The sequence below is a fragment of the Aptenodytes patagonicus genome, chromosome W (assembly GCF_965638725.1).
Source record: "Aptenodytes patagonicus chromosome W, bAptPat1.pri.cur, whole genome shotgun sequence".
In the NCBI taxonomy this organism is placed as follows: domain Eukaryota; kingdom Metazoa; phylum Chordata; class Aves; order Sphenisciformes; family Spheniscidae; genus Aptenodytes; species Aptenodytes patagonicus.
The window spans coordinates 25,227,275-25,246,017 of record NC_134981.1 but is presented as its reverse complement, the minus strand read 5'-3'; the positions used below and the strand labels follow the sequence as shown (position 1 = coordinate 25,246,017).

The 18,743-nt window shown below is 42.1% G+C and overlaps 1 protein-coding gene across 1 annotated transcript in view; it reads left to right on the top strand.

Annotated features, from left to right (window-relative positions):
* The window catches only part of LOC143171960 (myocyte-specific enhancer factor 2C-like), a 206,023-nt gene that overhangs the window by 68,494 nt on the left and 118,786 nt on the right, over window positions 1-18,743 (top strand). The window contains exon 6 of the mRNA XM_076361146.1: window positions 3,763-3,955. The gene's annotated coding sequence lies outside the window, so the exon portion shown is untranslated. The remainder of the gene's footprint in view (window positions 1-3,762; window positions 3,956-18,743) is intronic.

Genomic DNA, 18,743 nt, shown 5'->3' with positions numbered 1-18,743 from the left:
CCCATTTGTTTAAGTATGGCTGGCTGGCTGTATATGGAACTTGATCAGCTAGGGCTTTTACAGATAACATTTCAGTGATCATTTTATTTGAATATATATTCCCTGCTGTGGATTTTCATGATTTTGTTGTAGTCTTTGCACCTAATTTTTCATCAGACAAGTAGCTGATGCCTTCTTACTCAGTACATTTAGATTTTTGTTTTGAATCTGATTCAAAACTTTTGAGTAAACAAAAAGGCTTGCATTGATTTCGTAGATCTTTAATTGATTTTTATTTATCGATATAAGATTGGTAAGAGAATGGGGACAGCATTTTTTGTTTGAAGACTTGGTTTGATTCTTTAATTTTAATCTAATTAATCCATTGAGAATGCAAGCTGCCTAATGGAATAGAGACATCTTTATGGCAAGTTTGTTTCTTTTGTAAAGCAACCATGAAAACACTAATCCCTAGCACATTTTAACTTAGTTTTTCTTTGGCTGCCTTCTTGTTTATAAATTAAACATTTTGACTCTCCTGTTTTGATACTCCTTCTTGTCCCTGGTGTGACTCGTTCAAAGAACTCTCTGACTGGGGTGTTGCAGCAGAGCAGTTTCAGACAGTTCTGCTTGGAGAAGGAAGTGGAGAGTTTTGGTTCCCATTTTGCACTTCTGGAACAGTTTAGGGAAGGAAGCACCTTTACACCTTTTATTGTTCGTGGTTGCTGACATCATATCCTTCCCTGACCACTCTGTGCATGTTTCCTGCCATTCTATCAAGATTCTTCCATGCTGCAGAGAGGGGATAGTGTGTGTGAGTGCGCATGTGTGCATGTATACGTCTGTGTGAATGTACAAAAGAGAGATAGGTGTGACTGAATGATCTGCTGCACTTGTCCATTATTTTTTTCCCTTCTCAAGACTCAGATCAATCTTCTGTCAGCTGTCACTGTCTCTGACAAATCATATAGTGAAGAGAAGCCCACCAAAAATGAAGTTCCTCTTTTTGTAAGAAGTCTGATTTTTTTTTTTAATATTTGAGTTTGAAAAAAAAAATGCAGAAGACTGTAACACCATAGCATGTAACTGTATTTCTTTAAATGTAAATTGTTTGGATGTAACCATGTCATTATGTTGGAAGGTTTCTTTTTTGTGAAAAGTTATTTTGACAAAGCTTCTGGAATCATTTTAAGTTCCTTTTTAGATTCTTTTAGGTAATGAAAGCCTGCAGTATTATTTGAGTTTTGTAGTACTTTTTCTAACTAGTGCTAGTTTTCTAGCTTTATTTGTGTTAGGGAAATACAATTTATCAGTTAACAGGAACTTTAAATACTTAATACTGTAATCCTTAATCCTGTGGGAACTTTCAGAAAAGTATTGGGAGCATTGCTGAAGTCCTAAAACAGCCATGGAGATTTATTGGTTTCCAAAGTTATTTACATTCTTTTTGACACAGAAGTCACCAACCTTTGAAGGTGTCAAGGAAAAAAAAAATAAATTTGCTAGACAAACTGAATAGCTTTTATTTGAAATTAGACTGGTAAGCAAAAAGCAAATGGGAGAGCTATTTTTTTCATCAATGCAAGAAAATGTAACCTGCTGCCTGTCAGAAGCAGAATTATGTTTCTTTGCAAATTGTATATTGGGTATATATGGTCTAACACATTCTTTCTTCTCCTTCAGCTTCTCTCAGACTGTATGATAATATTTAATAACAAAATCATCCTTATCCCCCTTCACCTTTATTTTCCTGCTCATCTATTTTTCCACTTAAAGTAAAATTAGTGTACTTAGTGGATTACTCCAAGTAATGAACAAAATTCAGCTCCTCAAGTGTTGCATGAATTATTTTAAGATAATTTTGTGTAGATCATAGGAATTAAGTGTTCTGACTCTAAACTGTCTATAAAAGTTTTTGCTGTTTGAAGGTTAGTCTTAAATGTGGAACTGATAAGTGCGTGGGAGACACTCACCATGTTGCCACTCCACTAAGATTTGTGCCCTTCCTGGTAGATTTCCTCAGTATTCAATGATTTTTCTGAACTCATTCAGCATCAGAATCTTTATCTGCAAAGCAGCTCTCATCCTTGCTAATCATGTCACTGCTCAAATCTGTCCACCCTGACCTTCTACACTGAAATGAATTAGACCATAGGCGGGCATAGTGCTGTAAGCCAATAGTTCCACCAGGTTCAGCTGAATTAAAGGAAATTGTTCCATATGCATTTGCTGTGGATTAGCATATTGGCTTACTGTTACAGAGAAAGCCTGTTAGACTCCTTTGGGTCCCGCATGTGCATAGGAAAAAACATTCTAACACTCTTTGTATCAGAGGTAAGACTATAGGAAAAACAGGAAAGAAACTTAGTCCAAGGAAATTTAAAACTGTTTCTAAAAATAGACTGGGTTTGTCTGTCAACACTGAATATCAGATAAGACTGTCTCCTAGCTCTGTTTAGAAAAAAAGTTTTATAAATACATTAAACTACTTTATTTCAGTGTTTTGGACTTTTATTTTTTTGTGGTTAATATGATCAAGTGCCTTTGTATCTTTTTAAGCAGTGAAAAGTTGCTGAACTGTTTTCAAATAGGTGAAAAGCAGCAAAAAAAATGTTGCAGCCTTTACACTTCATAATATTGGCAATACGAATTGTTCCATTTTACATGCCATATTCTGCATTACAATGACTTAGGGTGATATAAAAAGGCATTCATGTACAAAAAGGTAGTGAATATTACACTTGAAATTTTGTTTTTCCCAGCAAATTAATTATATTATAGTGGCTAGTTATAAAACTCCAACTGACTGCTTATCTGTTAACTCCTTTTTTTCTTAGAGCAATAAAACACTGAGTGGCTTAAATTTTAATGTATGCAAAGAAAATCAAGAGAGAATTGGAAATTAATTTTGTGATTTATGACATTTTGTGAAATAGGGAATGCTTATTACATGCTATTATGTATTTTTATATATTTTGTCTGACTGTTTTGCAATAGAACTAGTATTGTAAAGCTCTGGGAGCTGATATCAGTTCATTACTAAAACTGTGAAAATATTTGTTCAAAACATTCTGCATTCCCTATTACTCTGTGTTACATAGCTTGGCTTCTGGTGCAAAAATTCTTAGAAGGAAAGATGTGTATGTTTGCTAGTTATAAATAATTTGTCAAAACAGTTTGAAATTTTCTCTAAAATTAAATGAGGGAGAACACTACTTTTTTCTTGAAGTAATCTTGAGTAATACTTGCACTAATCTATATTCTTAAAGAATAAGGTTAGAAGCTTGGAATTTAAACTAGCTGATCTCTCTCATATATCAAAGAACACTTTAATAAAGGTGCATCCTATTTGCATAATGACAGACATTATCACCTCTGCTGTCACAACACAACATTGTTTTCCCTTTGGAAATGAATTAGCTGGTCTACTTAGCATACATAGATACAGAAAGGTTCATTAACTCTCCAATTTAAGTAATTTTCATATTAGTGCAGTGAGTGATATTTAAAACTAGAGTTACCTAATTCTGTTAGTTTTGACAATGTACGTTTCAGTCCTTTTACTCATTTCTTGAAATATTTGTGGGCTTGTTCATAAAAAGAAACTTCTGAATGATATTATTAATATTTCCCTATGCATTTCTTACTTTATAGATGCAGTAAATAGTTATTACAATTTACTTGTACACTAAATTATAATTAGAACACTTGGTCAACTCCCTATAGTAACTTTCATCTAGTTATCAATTTTATAGTAACATTTAATTTTGTTTGTGTGTTTAGCATGAAAGGATGGGGGAGACTGTGAGCTGAGTAGTTCAAGTGCTGAAGAAGGAGACTTGTTTTGAGGAAACGGGAAAAAGGAAGAAAAGAAAAGGGAAAATACATAATTTTAAGGAAGAAGGAGAGGAAAAAAAACGGGGACTATGGGGAGAAAAAAGATTCAGATTACAAAGATTATGGATGAACGTAACAGGTGAGTAGCAAAAATACTGTATCTGAACATCATATATTTCTAGGGTGCTTTATTCTCAGAAGTGTTTAAAACGGTGATAATTTTGTGTGTATACATATGTATACATATACACAATGTATGGAAGACTATCAAAGAAAAGGTACTTCTGGAAACAATCAGAAACCTCACACATAGCTTTTTCAAATTCAGTAATATATTCCTATATATTACTCTAGGCCTGGTTTATACAAAGACTGATGTGTATGCTTTACTTTGGGCCCTCTCTGTAGTCCCTTTGGCTTCAGTGTATAATATAAATGATTAAGCACATATGCAAGTTGTTACAGGATTCAGGCTTATAGTACTGTATTTTGTGACCTATTATATTCTGCCTTTATTTGCATGAGGACTTTCTTTTAAATTAATAGATTCAAATTATTTGCATTTCTACATGTTTGCATTGTTTTTATTTTTACCTCCTGCATAGAAAAATGACGGTACTTCATACAAAAATCTGGTATGTTCTTGTCTGAACGTGGATTTTAAAAAGAATTTGTGCAGCATAACACATTCTAAAACCAACACACAATAATATTATCATGTTGCAGTCATAAAACAAAGCCTCCCTTACCAATGCTATGGCTAAATAGGTCTATCAGGATTGGGTAAATAATTATTATCACTGTTTTAAATAAAATGACGGAGTAGCTCAATGTCACATATAAGCAATACTACCGCTACGAGTTAAAATAGGATCATAAATTAGAGTGACTGCTTTTCTGTTTTCAGAAAAATAAAATTCAACAATTGCCATCTTAAAATAAAATCAGTGAAAAGCTACTGCTGTTTACATCTGATGTATCTGATGGGTGGTTTGTTGAAACTGGAGATTCCCAACTGTGAGGAATTCTCAATAAAACTGTTTAACAGTATAACTAGTGTTCTGCATACATGTGGCTGAAATTTAGAAGTAATCTTCTGTAATTGTTTTTAAGCACCTGATATTGAGTAACTATTATTATATTATTTCTATTCATTTGATCTATTATTTTCTTCATATATTCACGTTGCTTTATAAGAAATGATTATGTTGTTAGATTTCAAGGATTTTATAATGCCATAAATAACTCAATCTAGGCATAATGACAAATTATAATTTTAAAGTATGCTTTCCCAGAATTTGTAAATTCTGTATTGTGAGTAGTCACTTGTGTTCTTCATGGCAGAAAATCACATTTAAAAGCAAAAAATACAAGGATTTATGATGAATACATTTTGTAATTTCCTTAAAGGTTACTTATTGCTGTGGGCCAAGCTAAAAAGCAATAATTATGTCAAAATAAAACCACCACCATATTTGTTTTAATTGGTTTATAATTTGGAATGGAAATTGGATTTGAAATATTGAACTGCATGTATCATTAACTGTTATGATGCTGTTTGTTTTGAACTCTCCCATACTACCATGGTTTCTTTTCAAAGTGTACCTGAATTATCATTTTGTAAATAAAACTACAAAATTTAGCCATTAGTAACACTAGTTTATACACCACCTTCAGTGTCAACTTGTTTACTGAAACACAGGATTTATGGAGGATTTAAATCCACAATTCTGTCAATCGGGTATCTTTCAAGAAGATAAATTTACTTTAAAAAATGGATACAGCAAGCGTTTAAGTCATTCAGTGTAGAGTTTCAAGACTTCTAGCACCAGCTTTCAGAACTAATAATTTTCAATAAAACTATAACACTAGAATATTAACAACTGTAGTATTAGTGCAGAAAGCATTTATCTTGCTAGGATTTGATAATTTCCATAGTTCTGGTTAGCCAGATACACTGTGAAGCTGAAGGTACAGATTTGCTGTGCTTTAGCCTCCACATACTATAAATGCCTTGATTCTACTTCACATTTCTATTACTATACTGAAATATAATTTAGAAAGTGTTTCTATTGGTTTTGTCCTCTTTATATTTAGCACCCTGATTTAAAGCTCAGTGAAGTCCATAAAAAGATTTCCATTGGTTCAGCTGAACTGTGGGATAAGGCTTTTCAGTTTTAGCCATACATAAATGATTAAACACCACTGAATTTTTCACTACTGATTGTTTTTTTAACCATTTATATGGGACATACTCTTTCACAAGTTTTATTGTTTCTAAAAATATAATATATTCCATAAGCTATTGCTGCTTCTGTGGGAAGTTGCATCATTTACTTATTTTCTAATTGTAATCTTAAAATGCTAGCTGGTTTATATTCCTGCCGTAAATATATTTTTAATGTATAGAATATATTAAATAGTTGCAGAGGAAAAAACTGTTAAAAGTTTTGATTAATAAAGTTAAAATCCCAACAGAAGCACAGTTCTCCAAAGCTTATTCATAGCTCCAATTGCGATGACATGGAAAGAAGAAAATTTAGTGTATAAGACTGGATTTTTTTTCCTTCTTACTAGCTCACCAGAAGATGTTTGCAAGAACAGCAGCAAATCTGTTGACTTGAAACTGACTTGTTATTTATAAAAAAACTCTGTATGCTTTCAAAGTACAAGGCATGCTAGATGGGAATATGATGTACATGGATTATGCATCCTTGGCTTTTTTCACTCATAAATTCTCTGCAGAGCAGCACATACAGGGAAAAAATAGATGGAGCATGTATCAGAACCAAGCAGTACAGCAATAGCTGAATTCTTCCATCCTCTCCCACTGCAAGGAGGAAGCTGTTTGGATAACTGTTGTGGTTTAACACAGCAGGCAGCTAAACGCCACACAGCCATTCACTCACTCCCCCGGCCCAGTGGGATGGGGGAGAGAACTGCAAATAAAAAAGTAAAATTCGTGCATTGAGATAAAGACAGTAGGACAGAAAAAGAAGGGAAAAAAATAATAATAATGACAAAAGAATATACAAAATAAGTGTTGCACAATGCAATTGCTCACCACCCACCGACCAATGCCCAGCCAGTTCCCGAGCAGCAGTCACCAGCCCCCCGGCTAACTCCCTCCAGTTTATATACTGAGCATGACATCACATGGTATGGAATATCTGCAGCTTCTCGCTGGCAGGGCATGAGAAGCTGAAAAGTCCTTGACTAGTTGTCCTGGTTTCGGCAGGGATAGAGTTAATTTCCTTCCTAGTAGCTGGTACAGTGCTGTGTTTTGGATTTAGGATGAGAACAAAGTTGATAAGGCACCGATGTTTTAGTTGTTGCTAGGTAATGCTTACACTAGCCAAGGACTTTACAGCTTCCCATGCTCTACCGACTGAGAAGGCTGGAGGTGCACAAGAAGCTGGGAGGGGGGCACAGCCAAACTGACCAAAGAAACATTCCATACCATGTGACGTCATGCTCAGTACATAAACTGGGGAAAGCTGGCCGGGGGGGCTGCTGCTCGGGGACTGGCTGGGCATCGGTCGGCGGGTGGTGAGCAATTGTACTGTGCATCACTTGCTTTGTGTATTATTATTATTATCATATTATTATTATTATCATTTTATTTCAATTATTAAACTGTTTTTATCTCAACCCACGAGGTTTTCTCACTTGTGCTCTTCCAATTCTCTCCCCCATCCCACTGGGGGTGGGGGGAGTGAGCGAGCGGCTGTGTGGTGCTCAGTTGCCGACTGAGGTTAAACCACGACAGTCCTTTTTGGCGCCCAACGTGGGGCACGAAGGGTTGAGATAATAACAGATTAACCGGAGTGTATTAAGGAATTTATATCTGTTAATAGTTGTGGGTCACAATGTTGGTTTCTCTGTTCTCGATATTGATTTGTATAATCTGCATCGTGCTCTTTTTCCTGCTGTACATGTTAAAGATTGGTGTTGGTTTTTGCAGTTTGCTGTGGTCTGCAGTGAATAGTGATGTCTCGCTTGTGAGGTTTGTTTTTAGAACATTGACCTTGACGTTAGCGTGGTATGTAAGTTTCGCAATGAAGCCGTTACTGTACCACGGATACCATTTCGTGGAGACAACCAGCAATTACAGTGACTTCTCTGAGAGTTTTTTTACGGAGGAAATACAGAATGGCAGTGTCACTACCTTCTTCTATGATGTTCCCTCCTTCATTACAGTAACTTTTCAGTATTTTGAACATCCTTGGGTAGTTAAGATACTTCTATTGGTACTTCTTTGGAATATTGTTTAGGTTTTGTCTAAAGTTGGTAAGCAATTTAAGAATATCATCCAGAGATCTGCCCCAAGGCTGAATAGTTATGAGTGGCAGGGTGTGTGGGACAAGATGGGCAAGTACCTAGGCCAATGGGCACCCCCAGTGTTTTGGAACTTCACCCCTGAGCAAGTGCAGAATCCTGAAGAGTTAGTAGAATATTTGGACAAAGTATGCTGTCACCCTGGCAACTCCAGAGAGATGCAGATCATTGCAACGTGCTGGGGCCTGGCCCATGCCTACCGAGCCCTGTTCAACACTATTCAGTACCCTCAAAGGGAAGAGAAGGTCGCTGGCTCTGACAGTAAAACGACACACCCTGTGGTCACTCCAAAAGTAGCGACAGGCCCTGCGGCCACTCAGACCCCAGTGACAGGCACTGCGGCGACTCAGACTCCGGCAACAGGCCCTGCGGCCACTCAGACCCCGGTGACAGGCCCTGTGGCTGAACCAAAGAACCAGCCTGTGCCGGTAACAGTCGCCCCTGTACACAAGAAGAAATCTTGGAAGCGGAAGTTGGCTCGTTTAGTAAGGGAAGAAGAAGCTTCTTCTAAAAGGGAGCCGGAGGAAGAACTGTACGACTACCCTGGAGAAGGGCCATCACGAGAACAGGAGGAGGAGGGCCGGCCGCTGATCGGGGAGGAAGAAGAGGAAGAACTCATAAACGAGGCAGTGACCACCCGATCTCTATCCCTGAGTGAGCTGCGAGATATACGAAAAGATTTCAGCCATCGTCCAGGTGAGCATATTGTCACCTGGCTGCTCCGATGCTGGGATAATGGGGCCAGTAGCCTGGAATTAGAGGGTAGGGAAGCCAAGCAGCTGGGATCCCTTTCCAGGGAAGGGGGCATTGACAAAGCGATTGGAAAAGGGACACGAGTCCTCAGCCTTTGGAGGCGACTTGTCAAGCGTGAAGGAAAGGTATCCCTTTAAGGAAGATGTCATATGTCGCCCAAGCAAGTGGACCACCACGGAGAAGGGTATCCAGTTTCTGAGAGAACTAGCTGTGCTGAAGGTGATTTATGGTGACCTGAGCAATGAACAGCTATCCAAAGATCCAGATGAAGTCAAGTGCACACGACCCATGTGGCGGAAGTTTCTAAGGAGCTCACCATCGTCATACGCCAATTCATTGGCAGTGATGACCTGGAAAGATGGAGAGGAACAAACAGTGGATGAATTGGCTAGTCAACTCCGGCAATATGAGGAAAGTCTCTCTTCCTCCCTCGTCTCGGCTGTGGAAAAACTGTCCCGGGAGATCCAGCAACTCAGAGAGGATAGGTCCTACTCCTCACCTGTACGGACCAGTATCTCGGCTATTAGGAGTCAGCGTTCTTTTGCTCAAGAGAGAGAATATAAAGGGTACACACCGCGGGGCACCCTATGGTTTTACCTACATGACTACGGAGAGGACATGAGGAAGTGGGATGGAAAACCTACTGCAGCCCTAGGGGCACGGGTACGCGAATTGCAAGGGAAAACCATCACAGAAGGGGGTTCTTCCAGGAAAAATGCTGCTCCAGTTTCCAGCGGGCAGTTCCCCAGAGAGAGTAGAAGGGCTGATCTTACTCCTGATCTTAATGAAGAAACTTCGGACTCGTACGTACAAGAAATGAGAAACGAGTACTGTGATGAGGACTAGAGGGGCCCTGCCTCCAGCCAGGGGGAGGAAAGGGACAACCGGGTTTACTGGACTGTGTGGATTCGGTGGCCTGGCACATCGGACCCACAGGAGTATAAGGCTCTAGTAGACACCGGTGCACGGTGTACCCGATATGCCATCAAGCTATAAAGGGGCAGAACCCATCTGTATTTCTGGGGTGACGGGGGGATCCCAAAAGCTAACTGCATTGGAAGCCGAAGTGAGTCTAACTGGGAATGGGTGGCAGAAGCACCCCATTGTGACTGGCCCAGAGGCTCCGTGCATCCTTGGCATAGACTACCTCAGGAGAGGGTATTTCAAGGACCCAAAAGGGTACCGGTGGGCTTTTGGTATAGCTGCCTTGGAGACGGAGGAAATTAAACAGCTGTCCACCTTGCCTGGTCTCTCGGAGGACCCCTCTGTTGTGGGGTTGCTGAAGGTCGAAGACCAACAGGTGCCAATTGCTACCACCACGGTGCACTGGTGGCAATACCGCACCAACCGAGACTCCCTGATTCCCATCCATAAGCTGATGCATCAGCTGGAGAGCCAAGGAGTGATCAGCAAGACCCGCTCACCCTTTAACAGTCCCATATGGCCAGTGCGGAAGTCTAATGGAGAGTGGAGACTGACAGTAGACTATCGTGGCCTAAATGAAGTCACGCCACCGCTGAGTGCTGCTGTGCCAGACATGCTAGAACTTCAATACGAATTGGAGTCAAAGGCAGCCAAGTGGTATGCCACAATTGATATTGCTAATGCGTTTTTCTCAATCCCTTTGGCAGCAGAGTGCAGGCCACAGTTTGCTTTCACTTGGAGGGGTGTCCGGCACACCTGGAACCGACTGCCCCAGGGGTGGAAACACAGCCCCACCATTTGCCATGGACTGATCCAGAATGCGCTGGAACAGGGTGAGGCTCCGGAACTCCTGCAATCCATTGATGACATCATCGTGTGGGGCAACACAGCAGGAGAAGTTTTTGAGAAAGGGAAGGAAATAGTCCAAATCCTGCTGAAGGCGGGTTTTGCCATAAAACAAAGTAAGGTCAAGGGACCTGCACAGGAGATCCAGTTTTTAGGAATAAAATGGCAAGATGGACGTCGTCAGATCCCAATGGATGTGATCAACAAAATAACAGCCATGTCTCCACCAACCAGCAAAAAGGAAACACAAGCTTTCTTAGGCGTCGTGGGTTTTTGGAGAATGCATATTCCAAATTACAGTCTGATTGTAAGCCCTCTCTATCAAGTGACCCGAAAGAAGAACGAATTCAAATGGGGCCCTGAGCAACGACAAGCTTTTGAACAAATTAAACGGGAGATAGTTCACGCAGTAGCCCTGGGGCCAGTCCGGGCAGGACAAGATGTAAAAAATGTGCTCTACACCGCAGCCGGGGAGAATGGCCCTACCTGGAGCGTCTGGAGAAAGCACCAGGGGAGACTCGAGGTCGACCCCTAGGGCTTTGGAGTTGGGGATACAGAGGATCCGAGGCCCGCTGTACTCTAACTGAAAAAGAGATATTGGCAGCATATGAATGGGTTCGAGCTGCTTCGGAAGTGATCGGCACTGAAGCACAGCTCCTCCTGGCACCCCGACTGCCGGTGCTGGGCTGGATGTTCAGAGGGAGGGTCCCCTGTACACATCATGCAACTGATGCTACGTGGAGGAAGTGGGTCGCACTAATCACACAACGGGCTCAAAAAGGAAACCCCAGTTACCCAGGAATCCTGGAAGTGATCATGGATTGGCCAGAGGGCAAAGATTTCAGAATGTCGCCATAGGAGGAGGTGACGCGTGCTGAGGAGGCCCCAATGTATAATGAACTCCCAGAAAATGAGAAGCAATATGCCCTGTTCACACTGATGGGTCCTGTTGTCTTGTGGGAAAGCATCGGAGGTGGAAAGCTGCTGTATGGAGTCCTATGCGACAAGTTGTAGAAACTGCTGAAGGAGAAGGTGAATCGAGCCAATTTGCAGAAGTAAAGGCCATCCAGCTGGCTTTAGACATTGCTGACCGAGAAAAGTGGCCAGTGCTCTATCTCTATACTGACTCATGGATGGTAGCAAATGCCCTGTGGGGGTGGTTGCAGCAATGGAAGCAGAGCAACTGGCAGCGCAGAGGCAAACCCATCTGGGCTGCCGCATTGTGGCAAGATATTGCTGCCCGGGTGGAGAACCTGGTTGTAAAAGTCCGTCACGTAGATGCTCACATACCCAAGAGTCGGGCCACTGAAGAACATCAAAACAACCAGCAGGTGGATCAGGCTGCTAAGATTGAAGTGGCTCAGGTGGATCTGGACTGGCAGCATAAGGGTGAATTATTTCTAGCTCAGTGGGCCCATGACACCTCAGGTCACCAAGGAAGAGATGCAACATACAGATGGGCTCATTATTGACAGGTGGACTTGACCATGGACACTATCGCACAGGTTATCCATGAATGTGAAACATGCGCTGCAATCAAGCAATCCAAGCGGTTAAAGCCTCTCTGGTATGGAGGACGATGGCTGAAATATAAATATGGGGAGGCCTGGCAGATCGATTATATCACACTCCCACGAACCCGCCAAGGCAAGCGCCACGTGCTTACAATGGTGGAGGCAACCACCGGATGGCTGGAAACATATCCCGTGCCCCATGCCACTGCCCGGAACACTATCCTGGGCCTTGAAAAGCAAGTCCTATGGCGACATGGCACCCCAGAAAGAATTGAGTCAGACAACGGGACTCATTTCGGAAACAACCTCATAGACACCTGGGCCAAAGAGCATGGCACTGAGTGGGTGTATCACATCCCCTATCATGCACCAGCCTCTGGGAAAATCAAACGATACAATGGACTGTTAAAGACTACGCTGAGAGCAATGGGTGGCGGGACGTTCAAACATTGGGACACACATTTAGCAAAGGCCACCTGGTTAGTCAACACTCGGGGATCTGCCAATCGAGCTGGCCCTGCCCAGTCAGAACTTTAACGTACTGTAGATGGGAATAAAGTCCCTGTAGTGCACATAAAAAATGTGTTGGGGAAAACAGTGTGGGTTATTCCTGCCTCGGGCAAAGGCAGACCCATCCGTGGGATTGCTTTTGCTCAAGGACCTGGGTGCCCTTGGTGGATAATGCGGAAGGATGGGAAAGTCCGATGTGTACCTCAAGGGGATTTGATTTTGGGTGAGAATAGCCAATGATCTGAATTATGTGATGTTAAGTGCTACATAATATTAAATGCCATACTAATGATATTACAATAAGAATCACCCAGACTAATGAAGAACAAACTTCGATGAAACCAAGCAAAGCACAGTGATGATGGTACCAGAACTGACTTCAACATGAAACAATCCAACACCACATACCATCTCCTTTTTTCCTGCCCTGGACGATTATTATGACAGATGGAGCCCGAAGTCATGGACTAAATGAACTCACTGAACATTTTAGAGGGATGGCCCACAGACTAAGGGAATGATATCTCTGTGTGTATGTGTGTGTGTGTATATACATATAAAAAACAAGGGGGTGGTGATTAATGGAAATGTACTGGAAAATATGAGACTTGAGCATGACGCAGATGGTATAGAATAAGGGGTGGATATTGTCCTGGTTTCGGCAGGGATAGAGTTAATTTCCTTCCTAGTAGCTGGTACAATGCTGTGTTTTGGATTTAGGAGGAGAACAATGTTGATAACGCACCGATGTTTTAGTTGTTGCTAGGTAATGCTTACACTAGCCAAGGACTTTTTAGTTTTCCATGCTCTACCGACTGAGAAGGCTGGAGGTGCACAAGAAGCTGGGAGGGGGCACAGCCAAACTGGCCAAAGGGACATTCCATACCATGTGACGTCATGCTCAGTACATAAACTGGGGAAAGCTGGCCTGGGGGGGCCGCTGCTCGGGGACTGGCTGGGCATCGGTCGGCGGGTGGTGAGCAATTGTACTGTGCATCACTTGCTTTGTGTATTATTATTATAATTATCATATTATTATTATTATCATTTTATTTCAATTATTAAACTGTTTTTATCTCAACCCACGACTTTTTCTCACTAGTGCTTTTCCAATTCTCTCCCCCATCCCACCGGGGGTTGGGGGGAGTGAGCGAGCGGCTGTGTCGTGCTTAGTTGCCGACAGAGGTTAAACCACGACAAGTGGCTAGCGCTCTTGAAATTATGATAAAAACTCAGGATCCAGATTGGAAAGATATTGAAGCTATCATGTAAGTATTGTTTGATAGTACAGAGAGGGAGATGATTCGCAAAATGGCAAGGACTCAGGTTGAAGCCCAAATAGCGGCAGGGACATTACAAGGACAGTTGGAGCATCATTTTCCCTCAGCAGATCCTGACTGGGACCCTAATGATAATGGGCAGAAATTGTTATTAACACAATATGAGAAGTGGGTTCCGTTTGGTATAAGAAATGCTATACCAAAAGCGATAAATTGGTCAAAATTATATGAGAATTAAGCAGGATAGAAAGGAGTCTCCCACCGATTTCCTAAATAAACTGAAGGGAGCTGCCCAGAAGTATACAACTCTGGATCCTGAGCCAGAGGAGGGGAAGAATCAGCTAGCAACCTTGTTTATCGGGCAGTCCGCTGATGATATCCAAAGAAAGCTGCAGAAGCTACAAGGAGCAGATGCCAGGGACCCAGGAAAATTGCTGGATGTGGCTTGGGTGATTTATAGGAACAGAGATCAGCAGAAAGAAAAGGGAAATGCTAGATTGATCGCGGCACTAGAAGGAACCTATGGTCCTCGAGGAGGACCCAGGGGAGGATTTAGAAGTGGTCATCAAGGAAGAGGACGGGACGTGGTAGAGGATTCCCAAGGTCCCCAGTAGGAGAGACACAGTGTGCTTATTGTAAAAGAAAGGGACACTGGAAATGAGAGTGCCCATTTTTGCAGAAATTTGGGGAACAAGACACTCCCGTGTTAGCTGTAGAGGCAAGAGACTGAAGGAGACCGGAGGAATCTTCCCCAGCAGAACCTCTGGTTAAAATTAAGCTGGGGGAAGATGAAACTGAAATAGAATGTTTGGTCGATACAGGGGCCACCTGTTCGGTTTTGAACACAAAGAAACATGAGTTAGGATATGATACTGTGAGAATTATTGGTGCGACAGGAAAGCCAGAGACACGACCTTTTTTAAACCCTTAAAATTTAAAATTGGAAAACAATGGGTAACGCATCAGTTTTTGTATCTACCAGGTGCACCAAAACCTTTAATAGGCCGAGATTTATTAGAAAAACTAGAAGCTGAAATAAAGTTCAAAAATGGAGAAGTAGAAGTGTCAATGCTTGAATCTAAATTTGTCCAAGCCTCAATATAGTTATTGCAGGAAATTGAGCAGGTGGAAGGAAAAATCCCGGCTGAAGTTGAGGATGCAGTGATTCCTGTTGTCTGGGCAGGAGAAATACCCGGAAAATCAAAGAGGGCTGAACCCGTAAGGATAGACCTTATACCAGGATCAGCACCGGTAAGACTGAAACAGTATCCCTTAAAATTAGAAGCTAAACTTGGGTTGGTACCTATTCTACAGAAGTTTTTGGAATATGAGTTATTAAGAGAATGTGGATCTAAGTATAATACTCCAATTTTACCTGTTAAGAAAGCTGATGGGAAATCTTACAGATTAGTCCAGGACCTGAGGGCAGTGAATCAAATTGTCCAGGATATACACCCAGTGGTAGCAAACCCGTACACACTATTAACTGCTCTCACTGAAGATCAGGGATGGTTTACAGTCTTAGATTTAAAAGATGCCTTTTTCTGCATCCCACTTGACTCTGGAAGTCAGGAATTGTTCGCCTTTGAGTGGGAAAACCCTGAGACGGGAAGAAGGACTCAGTATACTTGGACAGTATTACCACAAGGATTCAAAAATAGTCCCATGATTTTTGGAAATCAAGTAGCAAAAGAGTTAGAATTATGGAGACAAGACAATAAAAATGGAGTAATGTTACAATATGTTGACAACATACTATTAGCTGGGAACTCCCGGGAAGAATGCTTGGAACTGACAATCAGTTTATTAAACTTCCTCGCACTTAGTGGTTATCGAGTGTCAAAAGGGAAGGCTCAAATTGCACAAGAAACTGTAACATATCTAGGCTTTGAAATTCTGAAGGGACAGAGACAGTTAAGCAATGAAAGGAAAGAGGCTATTTGTCAACTTCCAGAACCTCGAAACATTCATGAATTGAGAACCTTTCTAGGAATAGTGGGATGGTGTCGCTTATGGATTGCTAATTACGGACTGATGGTAAAACCCTTGTATGAGTTACTGAAATCGTCGAAAGGTCCCCTGCAATGGACAAACGAAAGTTGGAATGCATATATTCAACTTAAAAGGGCCTTGATGAAAGCCCCAGCCTTAGGGCTGCCTAATTTAGAAAAGCCTTTTGAACTATTCACTTATGAAAGACAAGCAGTGGCCTTAGGTGTTTTAACCCAGCGCTTGGGAGAATGTAGAAAAGCAGTGGCATATTTTTCCAAGCAATTGGATCCAGTGAGCCAGGGATGGCCCGGATGTTTAAGAGCAGTGGCTGCGACGGTATTGTTAATACAAGAGGCTCGGAAGCTCACCATGGGACAGAAAATAACTGTTTATGTTCCACACATGGTAACTACAGTATTGGACCAAAAGGGTGGACATTGGTTGTCTCCTAGTAGAATGCTAAAATATCAAGTGGTACTAATGGAACCAGATGATGTGACCTTAAAGACTACTACCGTAACTAACCCTGCCATGTTTCTCTCAACCCGACAAGAAGGCGGCAAACCCGAACATGACTGCCTGCAGACCATTGAGGAAGTCTATTCAAGCAGGCCAGATTTAAAGGATGTTCCCTTGCACAATCCGGACTGGGACCTGTACACGGACAGTAGCAGCTTTATGAAAGAAGGAAAGTGGGTATCAGGATATGCAGTTACCACTGTTGAGACGGTGGTAAAGGCACAAGCATTGCCCATTAGAACATCGGCCCAAAAACCTGAACTGATTGCCCTCACTCAGACTTTGCAGTTGCCGTGGTTTAACCTCAGTCGGCAACTGAGCACCACACAGCCGCTCGCTCACTCCCCCCAACCCCCGGTGGGATGGGGGAGAGAATTGGAAGAGCACAAGTGAGAAAAACTCATGGGTTGAGATAAAAACAGTTTAATAATTGAAATAAAATAATAATAATAATGTAATAATAATAATGATAATACACAAAGCAAGCGATGCACAGTACAATTGCTCACCACCCGCCGACCGATGCCCAGCCAGTCCCCGAGCAGTGGCCCCCCCCGGCCAGCTTTCCCCAGTTTATGTACTGAGCATGACGTCACATGGTATGGAATGTCCCTTTGGCCAGTTTGGCTGTGCCCCCCTCCCAGCTTCTTGTGCACCTCCAGCCTTCTCAGTCGGTAGAGCATGGAAAACTAAAAAGTCCTTGGCTAGTGTAAGAATTACCTAGCAACAACTAAAACATCTGTGTGTTATCAACTTTGTTCTCATCCTAAATCCAAAACACAGCATTGTACCAGCTACTAGGAAGGAAATTAACTCTATCCCTGCCGAAACCAGGACAATATCCACCCCTTATTCTATACCATCTGTGTCATGCTCAAGTCTCATATTTTCCAGTACATTTCCATTAATCACCACCCCCTTGTTTTTTATATGTATATACACACACACACATACACACAGAGATATCATTCCCTTAGTCTGTGGGCCATCCCTCTAAAATGTTCAGTGAGTTCATTTAGTCCATGACTTCGGGCTCCATCTGTCATAATAATCGTCCAGGGCAGGAAAGATGGAGATGGTATGTGGTGTTGGATTCTTTCATGTTGAAGTCAGTTCTGGTACCATCATCACTGTGCTTTGCTTGGTTTCACTGAAGTTATTCTTCATTATCTGGGTGATTCTTATTGTACTATCATTAGTATGGCATTTAATATTATGTAGCACTTAACATCACATAATTCAGATCATTGGCTATTCTCACCCAAAATCAAATCCCCTTGAGGTACACATCGGACTTTCCCATCCTTCCGCATCACCCACCAAGTGCACCCAGGTCCTTGAGCAAAAGCAATCCCACGGATGGGTTTGCCTTTGCCCAAGGCAGGAATAACCCACACTGTTTTCCCCAACACATTTTTTATGTGCACTACAGGGACTTTATTCCCATCTACAGTACGTTAAAGTTCTGACTGGGCAGGGCCAGCTCGATTGGCAGATCCCCGAGTGTTGACTAACCAGGTGGCCTTTGCTAAGTGCATATCCCAATGTTTGAATGTCCCGCCACCCATTGCTTTCAGCGTAGTCTTTAACAGTCCATTGTATCGTTCGATTTTCCCAGAGGCTGGTGCATGATAGGGGATGTGATACATCCACTCAGTGCCATGCTCTTTGGCCCAGGTGTCTATGAGGTTGTTTCGGAAATGAGTCCCGTTGTCTGACTCAATTCTTTCTGGGGTGCCATGTCGCCATAGGACTTGCTTTTCAAGGCCCAGGAGAGTGTTCCGGGCAGTGGCATGGGGCACGGGATATGTTTCCAGCCATCCGGTGGTTGCCTCCACCATTGTAAGCACGTGGCGCTTGCCTTGGCGGGTTCGTGGGAGTGTGATATAATCGATCTGCCAGGCCTCCCCATATTTATATTTCAGCCATCGTCCTCCATACCAAAGAGGCTTTAACCGCTTGGATTGCTTGATTGCAGCGCATGTTTCGCATTCATGGATAACCTGTGCGATAGTGTCCATGGTCAAGTCCACCTGTCAATAATGAGCCCATCTGTATGTTGCATCTCTTCCTTGGTGACCTGAGGTGTCATGGGCCCACTGAGCTAGAAATAATTCACCCTTATGCTGCCAGTCCAGATCCACCTGAGCCACTTCAATCTTAGCAGCCTGATCCACCTGCTGGTTGTTTTGATGTTCTTCAGTGGCCCGACTCTTGGGTATGTGAGCATCTACGTGATGGACTTTTACAA